Genomic DNA, 13,781 nt, shown 5'->3' on the forward strand with positions numbered 1-13,781 from the left:
AGCTTTCTGACCCTGCATCAACACCAACACAACTGACATTTTCGAGGCCCAAAGAGAAGAAATTGCTGAATAAAGAGCAAAGTCGATTCTGTGCTTACTTGATCTAATATTTGATGTTTTTAAAAATGTTGTAGATTTAAGTAGCAAATGAGAATTGCTAAATTATTTTATCTTGAGACAAAGGTCTTCTTAATGATTTTCAGTTTTGTTTAAGATAATTAAAACAGCAGTTTTTAAATAACGAAAGAATATGTAAAAGTATGGTATTTGGGGTAAAAAGCGCCCCTGCTGTTGGGGCTAAAAGACAATAATAAACATGATAATTAATAGAAGGCTGACTTTTCCATTTGTTGACATGACATTGTTAGATTCGGATGGCAAATATCATATTATGTTGGGAGTCCATCTTAGAGATAATCACCATGTTTAGAATGAAACCATCATTTTAAAAAACATGCTATTAATCATATCATATAATAAAATACCATTTGATGTTACTACTGTAAATCTATATTAAATTATAAATGGGATCTCCTTCAATGCTTTCAGAATCTTTACATTTTAAAATGATTTTGTGTCTGTATTTTAAAATATGTTTCATATTAACATAGTTTAATGACAGTATATTTATTGAACAACAAAAAAAATATTTTATTTATCAAAATAAGCAGAAAATAGTACAAACTTTGCTAAAGTGATTGTTTTGAACAAGTATTAACTTAACATAATTAAAAAAAACATTATTTTAGCTAAAGTATTTGCATCAATACTGTGAGCCTTTTTTTTTTTAAATTAATTAATCACATTAGGCCATATCCTGTTTTTTGTTCCAAATTTAAGACATTAATTAAGACATGAATTATTGTTATACCATTTAAGAGTTTTAAGACTTTAAATTGAATAAAACTGAAAACAAACTACACAAAATTGCAATTTAATTAATATAAATACAAGAGGCTGCATATGCTGTGTACTGTACTTCAAAATAAAGGGGCAAACTCTAAAAAAAATTAATATGTAATTGATTTTTCCATTACCACATTGATTATTTCCTTAACAGCCATACATTATAAAATGATTAATAGGAGTTAGCTATTGAGAATAATTACAAACTCAATCATGGTGAAATTGAATTTACATTAGGAGGGGATCACATTTACATCCAAATGATAATTAATCTACATGAAACCCAAACCTTGAACTGCAGCTATAAACTGCAAATCATCTAGATTAAGTCCATTTTAATCTACTCAAGTTATTGAACAGAAAGCGTTTGTGTGTGTAAAACATAAAGACGCCTTTTTAAACAGTGCCTTTTTACATTTTATGTTGCCTCATAAAGGCCTTTTAGATTGTGTTGATATACAGATTTTTAATATATGTTTTCTGCTGAGTTCAGCATTGTTCCTTAAAGCTTTTGGGTTTCAGCAAGACGTGGCTCACCTGTTAATGTAAGAGGTGAAATAAACAAAAAGCGACTGTTGCATCAGTGCAATTACAATATTTATCAAAAACATTTGCAATTTGATATTTTTGTCATGTGAACTTAATATACTATCTAAAATGTTTCTTTAGTTTTGCACACAGATTCACCAGTAAAACTGATGTAAAAACATGTCAGATTCATAAAAGGATAGTATGGGGATGTGAGAGTGAAATCCGAAAAGAGGTAGAAAGAGGACAGCTGCAGGGGGAATGATTGGACTGAACTGAACTAAAAGGTCTTGTGTGGGAGGTTGGATGTTTGAATGGCTCACACCTCCTGTAATAGTCTGAGAGATATTTTAAAGCCTCCTTCTGACACCCAGGGTTCCTCGGTGTCACAGGAAGGGACACAGTGCGAACAGAGAACCACTTCAGTGCTTTTACTGTTTGACACAGTGTGCACTTATACACGCATGAGCACACAAAAACACACAAACACCCTAGAAGTCACTGACCTCTAAATTGACACCTGACCCCAAATTTCCAAAATATCTGGTGTGGTCAATATTATTTCAGTTGCTAGTAAGGCAACCATCGCTATTATTGCTCACTCTTGAAGTGCTTCAATCATAGTAAGTATGGAACTTTGGCATACAATGCCATAGAATTACAAATTTCACTTGCTGGAAGATAAAATAGATGAATAATTACTTATATTTATTACATTTACATTTATAGATTTGGCAGATGTTTTAATGCTTACATTGCATTCAAGTCATACATTTTATCAGTCTCTGTTTTCCCTGGGAATCGAACCCACGACCTTGCTGTTGCTAGAACTATGTCTATTGTTTAAGCTTTTCCTGATAATTTACTCACCACGTCATCCAAGATGTTCATGACTTTCTTTTTTCAGTCGAAAAGAAAGGAAAACATTCTAGGTTCTATTTTTCTCTGTTGAGTGGACTTCAATGGGAGCCAATCGGTTGAAGGTCCAAATTGCCATTTCAATGCAGCTCTACATGATCGAACAGTGGTCTTGTCTTACGAAACGATCTGCCATTTTCTAAAATAAAATAAAAAAATTAAAAATGTATATATTTTTAACCACAAATGTTCATAATGTGTGAAGCTGTAAAGTTGAGCTAGTGCAAGATGAGCATTTGTGGTTAAAAAAGTATATAATTTATTTTTTTTTTTTTTTAGAAAATTACCAATTATTTCACTACATAAGTCCCTTATTCCTCAGCTGAGATCATGTAGAGACCTTTGAAGCTGCATTGGAACTAAAATTTGGACCTTCAGCCCTCACTGAAGTCCACTATATGGAGAAAAATCCTATGTTTTCCTCAAAAACCTTAATTTCTTCTTGACTGAAAAACAAAAGCATGATGGATGATATGTGGGTGAGTAAATTATCATATAATTTTTATTCTGGAAGTGAACTAATTCTTCAAAATGAGAATTACACTCTTAAAAATAAAGGTGCTTTAAAAGGTTCTTCACAGCGATTTTGGCTCCACAAAGAACCATTCAGTCAAAGGTCAGTTAAAGAACCATGCCTTTCTTACCTTTTTAGAACCTGAAGAACTTTTCGCTACCAACAACCTTTCGTGCAACAGAAAGGGTCTTTATGGAACCATTTAGACAAAAAAGATTCTTCTATGGCATCACAAAGCACCTTTATTTTTAAGAGTGTATGCTGTTTGAACTTAGGTCAAAACTGTAAGTAAACTCACAGCAGCCACTAGTTAGTGCACTAACAACAACTCAAAACACCCAGATACACTCTCAGAAAAAAAGGCGGTACCCTAAGGTACAAAAGTGAAAAGGTACATCTTTGTAACTTACTTACCCCTAAACAGTACATATTAGTACCTTAAGGGTACATTTTAGTACTTTAAAAGTACATATTTGCACCTTTTCACTTTGTACCGACAGAACTGTACCTTTTTTTCTGACAGTGTATTAATGTCCCGCCAACCATTCTGAACGTCCATTTTTGCGAAGGTAAGCACCACACACATTGTCTTTAAAAGGTCTGAATGCACCTTCTATTGAGATCTGGAGCTTGTCTGAGAAACACTGTCCATTCAGAGCCCTTTTTTGGAGGAATTTGTTTTCGGAAACTTTTACAAAGTCTCTGGAAGCCACTGATGTCTGCGGCCATGCACAATAAAAATAATGACTCTACCTGGCCCTGCTCCACGCTTCACATCTTTATGGGTATTAAGCATTTTCTGCTTCGTAAATTAAGTATACTTGCATTTTTACGACTATCGGGACACTCCACAGGTGCAGCCATAGTGCAGACGCTCTGCCATGTGCGTAATATGACGTTTGTCATGACAATGTATTTTGTAGGGAGGAAGAGATCACAGCATGTTTCAGATAACAGAAAGCGATAACCATGCTGAAAAAAGCCATAATAAACCAGCCTAAACTGGTCTTAGCTGATCTCCCATGTGGGCTGTTGGCTGGTTTTAGATGGGTTTTTAATAATAAAATAAGTTGTAAGGTTTTTTTTGTGAGGATTGTGCTTTAAATCTTTCAGCTAATTTCAAAGATCCAAAAATCCTACCTGCTTGTGTCTGTTTATTGATGAGACATGCTTTCTCTTTGTCAGATCAATTCAGCACTGACAAACAAATCACACAAATTCTAACGTGTGCATGTGTGTGTGTTCTGTAAATGGCCACACTGTGAATACTGTGGTGGACTGCATTTTGGTCCGGCTCATATGTGTTCCAGGTGACAGCCGACGATTTACACAACACTCACAGCATTCGGAATTTAAGCCTCACACGTTTTGCACACGCAGGGTCCAAAGCCACATGCGAAGCTCTGCGTGTTTTTCCACAGCTGGAAGTTCAACCCTCACAGTCAGATACAGACAGAATGCATATGAGGAATTGCTGATGACACCAGCTGAAAAATTTCCAGTAAGTATTATGGAAACCGAATGTCCAGATTTAAAATTAGAACATGATGAAAATAGAACATCAGAACAAAGAGGAAAAAGACCATACTGAGGGCCATTGTTTAGCTGAACGTGTCATGCACATTTTGAAATTATACAAAAGAGACATCAAGCAAAAAAGGCCATCTGTGGCACTTCTAAACATACTACTGAGCTACAAAGACTATCAATTATCCACTCAAAGTTCACAGATACAAAATAGCCATGTGTCTGTAATCTAGTCTTACTCTTCTTACAATAAACAACTGATACGACTTTTTCTGTAATCACCAAAAAGCCTGTCAGCAACAGGAACAAAATGCCCAAACAACTTTACCCCTTTTTACGGATCTGTTAGTTTTAATGCAGCAGATGCCTATAACCCAAACACGTTTACAATGCAGTAAACAGCAGTGTTTCTGTAGCTCAACTGGTAAAATGTATTTCTAGCAACGCTAAACTATTCAATGTATAGCTCAAGAGTCTTTAGCCTTTTGTGATCACTTGGTGAATACCCCTGTCACATCATGTGTAAAATGGATTTTTTTAACATTTTAAGCCAAGCTTAAAATAATAAAATTAGTACATTTTATGTGGGCTTGTTAAATTTAGCTTTATTTGTATTTGGTTGTAGTGAACTTAAAGGGGTCATCGGATGCTAAGTTCACTTTTACATGTTGTTTGAACATTAATGTGTGTTGGCAGTGTATGTACAAATCTACCCTATAATGATAAAAAACCATGCAGTGGTTTTTAATTAATCTGTAAAAATAATATCCCCTTTTTCAATCAATCGAGCCATTCTCAGATGCCTGTCATTGTGGTGTCACACCGACAGAGGCCGCTCCCACGATAGTTGATTGACATGAGTGTTATATCTCAGATCATCTGTCAGAGTCCGTCCTCTTTGTTTCGATGTCGGAGCAGGGATGTAAGTTAACAAGAATATTTCCGATTTAGCGATTGAAGTGTTGTGTTGCTGGATGTAATAATGAACATAGAGGTCGTCATTTACTTCTGACATCTGAGCCCTGAAGATGCAGTGGATTACGTTTGTTTGTGAAGGGAATGCGCCTCCCGATCTACATATATCCGTCTATATTCGCACGAATCATTCATGATCCAGCTTCACTTACAGCAGAAGCATAAGGGTTTTTTTATGAATCTTTGCAATCGTCTTTCCTAATAATGTGCTAGTTAGCAAGTTTAGTGGCTAAACGCAGCTAAATGCGGCTAAAGTAAACAGGTGCATCTCTCCACAGAGAGAAGAGAGGGGCAGGGCGAGCAGAGCTCATTTGCATTTAAAGCAGACACGACCAGAATGAAATGATTTTTGCAGAGCTGATTTTGGCAAGGTTAAAAGAGTGTTGTTTTACACTACCATTGAGAATTTTTAACCAAAGTATATTATAGACTTTTCATTAAGATCCTAAAGAATCATATCAACTTGTGGAAAATGGGCATCCGATGACCCCTTTAAAGGGGTCCTATTATGCTTTTTCACTTGAATTTTAGTCAGTGTGTGGTGTGTATGTTTGGCCATAAAAAAGTTACAAAAGTCCACTCCAAAGTGAGATATTTCATTTTTAAAAAATCCCTTTTCAAAAACTACAACGAACGGCTCCTTTGGACTACAGCGTTGTTTTCCGGGTGCTGTGATGTCACAACGTGGCTCATTAGAAAATCATTAAAATAAATCCCGCCTACAGAAATTCTAATACTAATTCGGGACGAGGTGGGGGTGCTTCAACAAGTATAAAGACAAGCATTGACTAGAGTGGCCACGTCAGAGCGAGCACTGCAGACGTGTGCAGTGTAGGGGGTCGAAACACATGCCGAAGCAGGGGTTAAGGTAAACACAAGCGTGGCCGCGATCAGCTCCGGTGGCCGTGTTGGAGCCCTAATGCACTGCAGACATGTGCAGTGTGTGGTAAGAGATATATTCATCATACAGTGTAGACAGCTTTACTTATAATGCAAGTGTTTTTTAAAATGCATAAACTTGCATTAGACTAAGCTAGGCTAATCAGTGATGATGTTCTTTGATAATGTTAATATTCTTTGCTCATTTTCAGTAGCTGCTTTTTGAATAACTAAGGAAATGTAAGTATTATAATTAGTAACTTAGAATGTTTCTATTCAATTGTTGTCATGTTAAATACAAATTAAGTCATATTGAAAACATTAGGCTGCTTTTAGGCTTATGCTGGAGCTGGTTTCGGGCAATGAAACTATGTAAATAATTAAATAAATTAGCACGATAATATCACGTATCAGCAATTTCGAAGGCTGATGATAGGACCCAACATTATTGTAGCATCAGCTATACCTTAATATATCCTTAACTATAATGGAGCAGACGGCTTTCTGCTTTGGCAAGGGGAGTGGCAGTACTGAAACACCATCTAAGCTGTTTGCCAATCACAATGCACCGGGACAGATAACTAATCACAACACATTACGTTTTTCAGAAGGCGGGCCTTCATCGAATCCGGAACTAATCGAGCCATTTGTGCCAGGCTGGGGGAGAAAAGTATTGTAATAATGTAAACTATGCGGAAAAAATAAATGTGTTTTTCAAATCACCAAACATGAGAGCATATTCTAATACAGCCCCCCAAAAAAATCAAGACTTTTTAAAAGAGCATAACAGGACCTCTTTAAAGGTATAATTCACCGAAAAATGAAAATTCTCTCATCATTTACTCACCCTCATGTTCTTTCGAAACTTTAGAACTTTATGTCTTTAATAAAACACAAAAGAACACAGTTTGAGAAATGTCTCAGTTTTTTTCTTCTTCCATACATTTCCACATTCTACAAAATATCTTCTTTTATGTTCCACAGAAGAAAGCAATGCATACAGGTTTGGAATGACATCAGGGTGAGTAAATTATGAAAATTTTAAATATTTAGGTGGAATATCACTTTAACACTGTATTTTTGTGCTTAATATTAATATCATAATTTAACTTTTCACACACACACACACACACACACACACACACACACACACACACATACACACACAAAAGCTTGAGATTAAACAATAATTGGCAGAGCCCTGCAGTACCACCACAGACAGATATCCTAAGGGTTGAGGACCCCCTGTTGAGGACCCCAGTACAGCTTGAATGCACGGTTGCTTTGTATAATGAATAGTTCAAGTACAGTGAACTAATAAACCATTTCTAAGCCCAGAGTTGATTCCTGAGTGCAGTAACACTGCAAAACAATATGCAATTTAATTTAGGACTTTCATATACTGCCATTAGAAATGTGTTTCACTGATCTCTCTAATATTGTGTGTACAAATGCACTGTGTGGGGAATATATAGTTCAGGACTGGTATAAACATGCAAATACACAAAGCCGAAATGAAAACGGTTACTTTCCTGTGTATATTCTAAATGATTCCTAGTAGCTGGACAAACAGGTTCTGCAACAATATGCTGTTGTATCTTCAAGGGAAAGAGTCACCTCCTGCATTGGATTGTGTTTGCCTCGTCTCTTTGTCTGAATTACTTTCTCTAATATGTTCAACAGCTTCAACCACATAATCTTTTGTACTATAAATCAATCCCATTATGTTGTTGAGTCTATGCCACATACACACTGTCATTACTCCTCTGAGTGCCTTATCTCATGTACACACAGTTCGCTTACCCTGGTGTAAACACTGCATTCTACAAATCTACTTCCTGAAAAATCCAGGTCATGACAACCTAGTTCTCACTAGTTTTATTATTAAATTTTCACAAATTTCAGAACTGAACTGAGAAATAGTGGCAGTGATGCCACTCTAAATGTGGACACTGACAGCGAGTCAAAGAAACGTGTCTCTGTTCTCTAGGTGCAGTGCAAGCAAATCACAGGAACAGAGGTACACGTCTCTGCTTATTTGCAGTTCTTGCTACCAGCCTGCCTACAGTCTGGGGAAAACCCATTTATATAAGTCATATGAGTCAAAATGTGTTAGAATAAGGTTTTTTCAACTTTTTCATGTCAATGATGGCCAAATATTATGGTCTCTTCTAAAAAATATAGATATAGCTATATATTTTCATATATTCAGACCTCATTTTTTTCTGTATTCTGAAGCTTACTTTCTTTTGTAGAACAAAATTTGATATTTTAAGAAATGTCTCAGTGTCTTTTGTCCATACAATGAACGTCAATGGTAACTAATAAGGCTTTTGTGTTCTGCAGATAAAAAGAATAAAGTCATACTGGTTTAGAACGACATGAAGGGAGTAAATAATGACAAAATTTTCTTTTTTGGATGAACTATCACTTTAAGTGTTATGCCATTTTTAAAATTATATAACTGGCTTTTATTCTGTCCTTTTACAAAAGCCGAAGCAAATTATTAAAACATGATCCAACAAATATTTGCTTTATTTTAGTTTGACAGCGTATGTTTTTTCTACCAACTACTCGTCATGTCAGATGCATAAATCTGAAGAGAAACATTTTCAAATGAATACAGATTCACAGTAAATATTGCCACAAATATTTAATAATTATATAACCCCCATTTTTTAGAGATAAAAACTAGAGCTGCTAAATGAATGAATAATCAGTTCGTTTTTAAAAAGTAGAATGAATCCATATCAAATGTGATAAATGAGTTAAGAAATATATTATGTTAAACATATACAATAAATATCACATCAACTATGGCAGCCCTAAAAAAATATTTAGCATTTTTTCCTGTTATCATCCCATGGGCATCCTCTAACTCCAGTTTGAAAACCATTGGGTTTCATATTTCATTCACATTTCATATTATTTGTCACTTCCAAAGCAACCAGTTCCATTTATCCTTCTGCTAATAAACTGACTGTGGTATGAGCTATAGCATATCAGGCCAATACAATTCTGCTATCCTTGCTAAAGTTTGATCTGAACTGCTGACACCACTTGCACAGTTAAAGGGTGTAACAACTGGAAACAGGCTGCTGAAATGAACATGGGTCTCCACAGACATGTCACTTCAAAAGAACACCTCACCTGCCAAGTCATGTGAAAAGAAAGAGAGAGGCGCAGTGACGGTGTCACAGACATTACTGCACTCATGAATACTGAACAACTGAAGAGAAACAGGCACTAGATTTTTCTTATTCCAATCAGTCATGAGAAAGGCCAAAAGTCTTTGATGGCAACTCATAAACTGTACCTGAACTATACTCCTGAGAACAAACAGTGTCAGCTTTATCAGTTTTATGTGATATATTAAAGCCTAGTAATAATGGCATGTACTCAGACCTTTATAAAAGCACTACTGTCATGAACACGCGTCAAAGACTGACACAGAAGAGAAGAAATTGTTGTATAAAGGCATTATTTTTGCTTTCTTTGAGATAATATTCTTCATAATATCTAATTTCACATGGACCATTTTAACAATGTCCTTACTACCTTTCTGGGCCTTGAACGTGTCGGTTACACCACTGTCTATGCAGGGTCAGAAAAGTTCTCGGATTTAATCAAAAATTTGTGTTCCAAAAAAGAACAGAGGTCTTAGTTACAAGTTTGGAATGACATGAGGGTGAGTAATTATTTTTGGATGAACTATCCCTTTAAATATTTGGGGTTGGTAAGTTTTTAATGTTTTTAAACGAAATATCTTATGCTCACCAAGGCATATATTTGATCAAAAATACGACAAAACAGTAATATTGTAAAATATCAAAATAACTTTTTTCATACATTTTAAAATATTATTTATTATTTTGATGGAAAAGCTGAATTTTTAGTATGCATTACTCACTTGATCCTTCAGAAATCATTCTAGCATGCAGATTAAGTGCTTAAGAAACATTTCTTATTATCGCTTTTGAATTTGTATAAACTTTTTTCAAGATTCTTTGATAAGTTCAAAAGAAGTAGAAAATAATAAGTAGAACAGAAATAAGATTTCACTGTTGCTTTGTCCTTGTTGAATAATATTAATTTCTTTTACTTTTTTAAATCCCACTGACCCCAAATATTTGAAAAGCAAATGTATCACAAATGTTTAATCACAACTGTGGCAAGTGTGACCCCCCTCTGAATATCAAAACGCCGCCTGTGATTCATCCCAACACTGATGCCGCCCAGGAAAGTAAAGTGGCATATGGGCTATCTCCTATATTTCCACACCTAAAAAAAGAGAGGCTCAGGGGGAAAGGACCACAGAATCTCCCCAAGCTGTGGCACTGAACCTGCGTTGTCTTTAGTCCCCAGGGTAGAACGCTGACAGGTGGGCTGTTTCGGCAGCCTGTCTCTGGGGCTGTAATCCAGGGACACGGGCACGAGAGTACACCGAGACAAGATCAGATGAGATGAGGGGATGCGAAAGACTGACAGAGAGGAAAAGAGAGAAAAGGGCAGACAAGCAGAAAGGGAATTTTCCCCTGTGAACACACACACAACGGTTTCCCTGCACTGCGCGCATGCATTTATCCTCCATGTGTGTTCGCTGCCTGTTTGGACAGCTTTCGTTTTGCATAAAGCAATTAAAAAACACAAAAAGATTAAGAGCAGGATCTTCTAATGCGCATGGTGTTTGTCAAACCAGCAAATGAATGTAAACTGGAGCAGGTCAAGTCACCGGCTTAAGATTATTGACGTTCTTTATCCCACAATCTACGTGTGCTGGTTAGTAAAAACACACATTCCAAAGATGTGCCGACAAATGCGACAAAAACCAACTAAAAATGCAACCACAATCCCAAACTAAATACTACGAACTACTGCGTTTCATTCATCCTGGTGAGCCATTCCCACTGGGTACAATCAGATCTGACAGAACACTGACTAAACACGGTCCAGGGCCACACCGACAAAGCCCTAATGCCTTCACCAAGCAGCCAATTCATATTTATGAGAGAAACCCCACAGAGAATCAGAACATTAAACATAAAACCAAAGCCCAGCACACCAGAGCACACTCCGCACAGCCTCACATCATCAATTTCTCTCCAGGGTGTTGACTCAAGATCAAATGTCCACTTCAATACATAACATAATGAGATCAGAACGAAACTAATAAAAGCAGATTCTAGATCAGCTAAGACGTATTATAAATGATCTGGAATCACTATTACTAAGATATATGAACAAGTCCAAAACCACACCCAGGGAAATATATTGTTCACATACATCCCTTTAGATTATTACTAATGGACCGTTTTTACATTTCCAGGGTTATCAGAAGCAGAAGTCATCAGAGATGAGCGACATCAACTAATATGATAGCTATGTTCCCTTTTGTTCCAGTAGTAAAAGAAAGAAAGCCAAAAAAGCGTTTCCATGACTTTCCAAAACAAAACAGGGAGAAACATATTACAGAATTCAGAAGAGAGAAAGATATATTTAGGCTGTAATAATTGTAGAAATGAGTCATCACAATGAGTCTGACAAAAGCATCCTATTTAAACTGGTTACAAATCACTCCACAGCACTACAATTTGAATTGTCTCATGTAAGCATTACATAATTCTTAAAAACAGCATCATAAAACAATTACTACATAAAGAATAGGATACCGTTTAACTCACTTTAATTCTCAAAAAGCAGGCTTATTTTTGAACGATGCTGAATATAACACAAGTACGCTAAAAGTGGTACAAATACACACCTTTGGATAATACAACAGGATACTGTTTAACTCACTTTCGTTCCCAAAGAGCACACCTGATGCAATTTTTGAACGACGATATGTGTGGCACAAATTACGCATGCAACTCTGATGTCAGATGATGTCAGTCGTATTGCGTCATTTCATTTTATTACAGCGTCCACTCTTCGAACCTGTACGCGTCCTCACTGTTTCTCGCGGGCGAGCGCCTCTCCAAGTCCGCGTTACGCATACCCCAAGCAGCGGGAAGGAAGCTGAAAGGAATCTGGACACATCGCGTCGCAAAATGTCACGGCACGAAACCAGCAGTCGTAAATTCACAGCTAGGCTCAGAGTGGTCCCACTTATTAAACTGACATCATCAATTAATCATCAATTTTAATTAGCCCAAGGCAAATATACCTCAGCAAGTACAATGAACGTGACCCTTGCTCATAAATCTGTCTCTACTTATCACTGAATCTGACATGTAAAACTGGATTTCTTAGAGCAAAGACGCCACATTTAAATGCCACTGGAAGTGGATTCATTTGACACTTTTTGACATTGGCAGTGCGAATTATTGAGGAAGGACTTGGCTAAGGTCATGACTCTATTGCATGCAAATGTTCGACTTAATGTGTTTATTTCCCTTCATTAATAAGATGCGTAATGGATGTGGAGCGATGCGCAGAGGAAACACTAAAGTTCTGTTACACATCACAGCGCATTTCAATATAATCGTTGAGATTCATCTCCAACTACATAATAGCAAAATCAGCAGCACCGCTGTCACTAAAATTAGAGTTTATAGCATTTGCAACGCATCGCCTTAACCTGCGCACAGGATCGTTGCCAAACAAAGAAAAGCAAAATAGAGTAATTACTTGAAATGGCTTAAACCTGCATGTGTAAACGTTTAGGAACTCATTCACTTTTTCAGCTCACATTCGTTTTCAGGCATAAGTAATTGTAAACACTTAAATCAGACTTTTATATACTTTTTTACAGATGAGTCACGCGTAAACGCGTGGGGTAAATGAGAGTTATTAAAGAAATGCGTGATACTTCGCAATGAGAAGAAAGAGATATTTCCATCTAACAGACACAGCTACAAGTGTTTTCTCGCGTAAAAAAAGAATACATGTTATTTATAATTAACTCACCCATTAAGGAATAGCCTGTCTCCTCTGACCTGCCGGCATTGTAGCGTTTCTCCTCTCCTGTTTAGTCTTCCTTCACTTTCATTGATGACGAATTCCTCAAGAACGCAAGCCTCTGGCAGGACGAGGATCGTGCTCATTCAGACTAAAGCGCGGAGAGCGAGAGAGTGAGAGTGAGAGTGAGAGAGAGAGAGAGAGAGAGAGAGAGAGAGAGAGCGTCGTCACTGCCTGCAACCAGCCGCATACCAAACAACGCGCGAGGATCCACCGGCTGTCTGCTAATGCAGCTGCGCTCTGGCGCACGGCCATGGGTAGCAAGGGTGGTGGCCAGACAGCGTTTATCTGTAACGCATCTCTCAAGGCTCGACGGTCCGGTTTAATTACTTTAAATGTGCAATTAGCGGACGACTGAGCACTTTGTTTTCACCATCTAGAAAACTGAAAGTCGCACAGATCGTTTCATAAGAAGTCGCCTTATGAAACGACTGTGCATAGAAATGCAGTGCCAAAAGTGAGTAAATATATCATTAGTTGGGATTAGCAAGTGTTGTAAATGTGACTACTGAAGAATATTAGGCGTCTTCAACTGCTATTATAGGCTACATGCCCTAAATTTATTACAATATAGAGT

General features: G+C 36.8%; 1 protein-coding gene across 4 annotated transcripts in view; it reads right to left on the bottom strand.

Annotated features, from left to right (window-relative positions):
• htr2cl1 (5-hydroxytryptamine (serotonin) receptor 2C, G protein-coupled-like 1) overlaps nt 1-13,286 on the bottom strand; it is a 113,466-nt gene extending 100,180 nt beyond the window's left edge. For 2 of the 4 annotated variants that reach the window (XM_051113987.1, XM_051113991.1), the window contains exon 1: nt 13,154-13,280. The gene's annotated coding sequence lies outside the window, so the exon portion shown is untranslated. Of the gene's footprint in view, nt 1-12,043; nt 12,202-13,153 lie in introns of those variants that run through there. The other 2 variants (XM_051113988.1, XM_051113990.1) reach the window with 2 other exon arrangements.
• Between the last annotated feature and the right edge of the window lie 495 nt (nt 13,287-13,781).

The sequence above is a fragment of the Labeo rohita genome, chromosome 7 (genome assembly GCF_022985175.1).
Source record: "Labeo rohita strain BAU-BD-2019 chromosome 7, IGBB_LRoh.1.0, whole genome shotgun sequence".
Classification (NCBI taxonomy): Eukaryota; Metazoa; Chordata; class Actinopteri; order Cypriniformes; family Cyprinidae; genus Labeo; species Labeo rohita.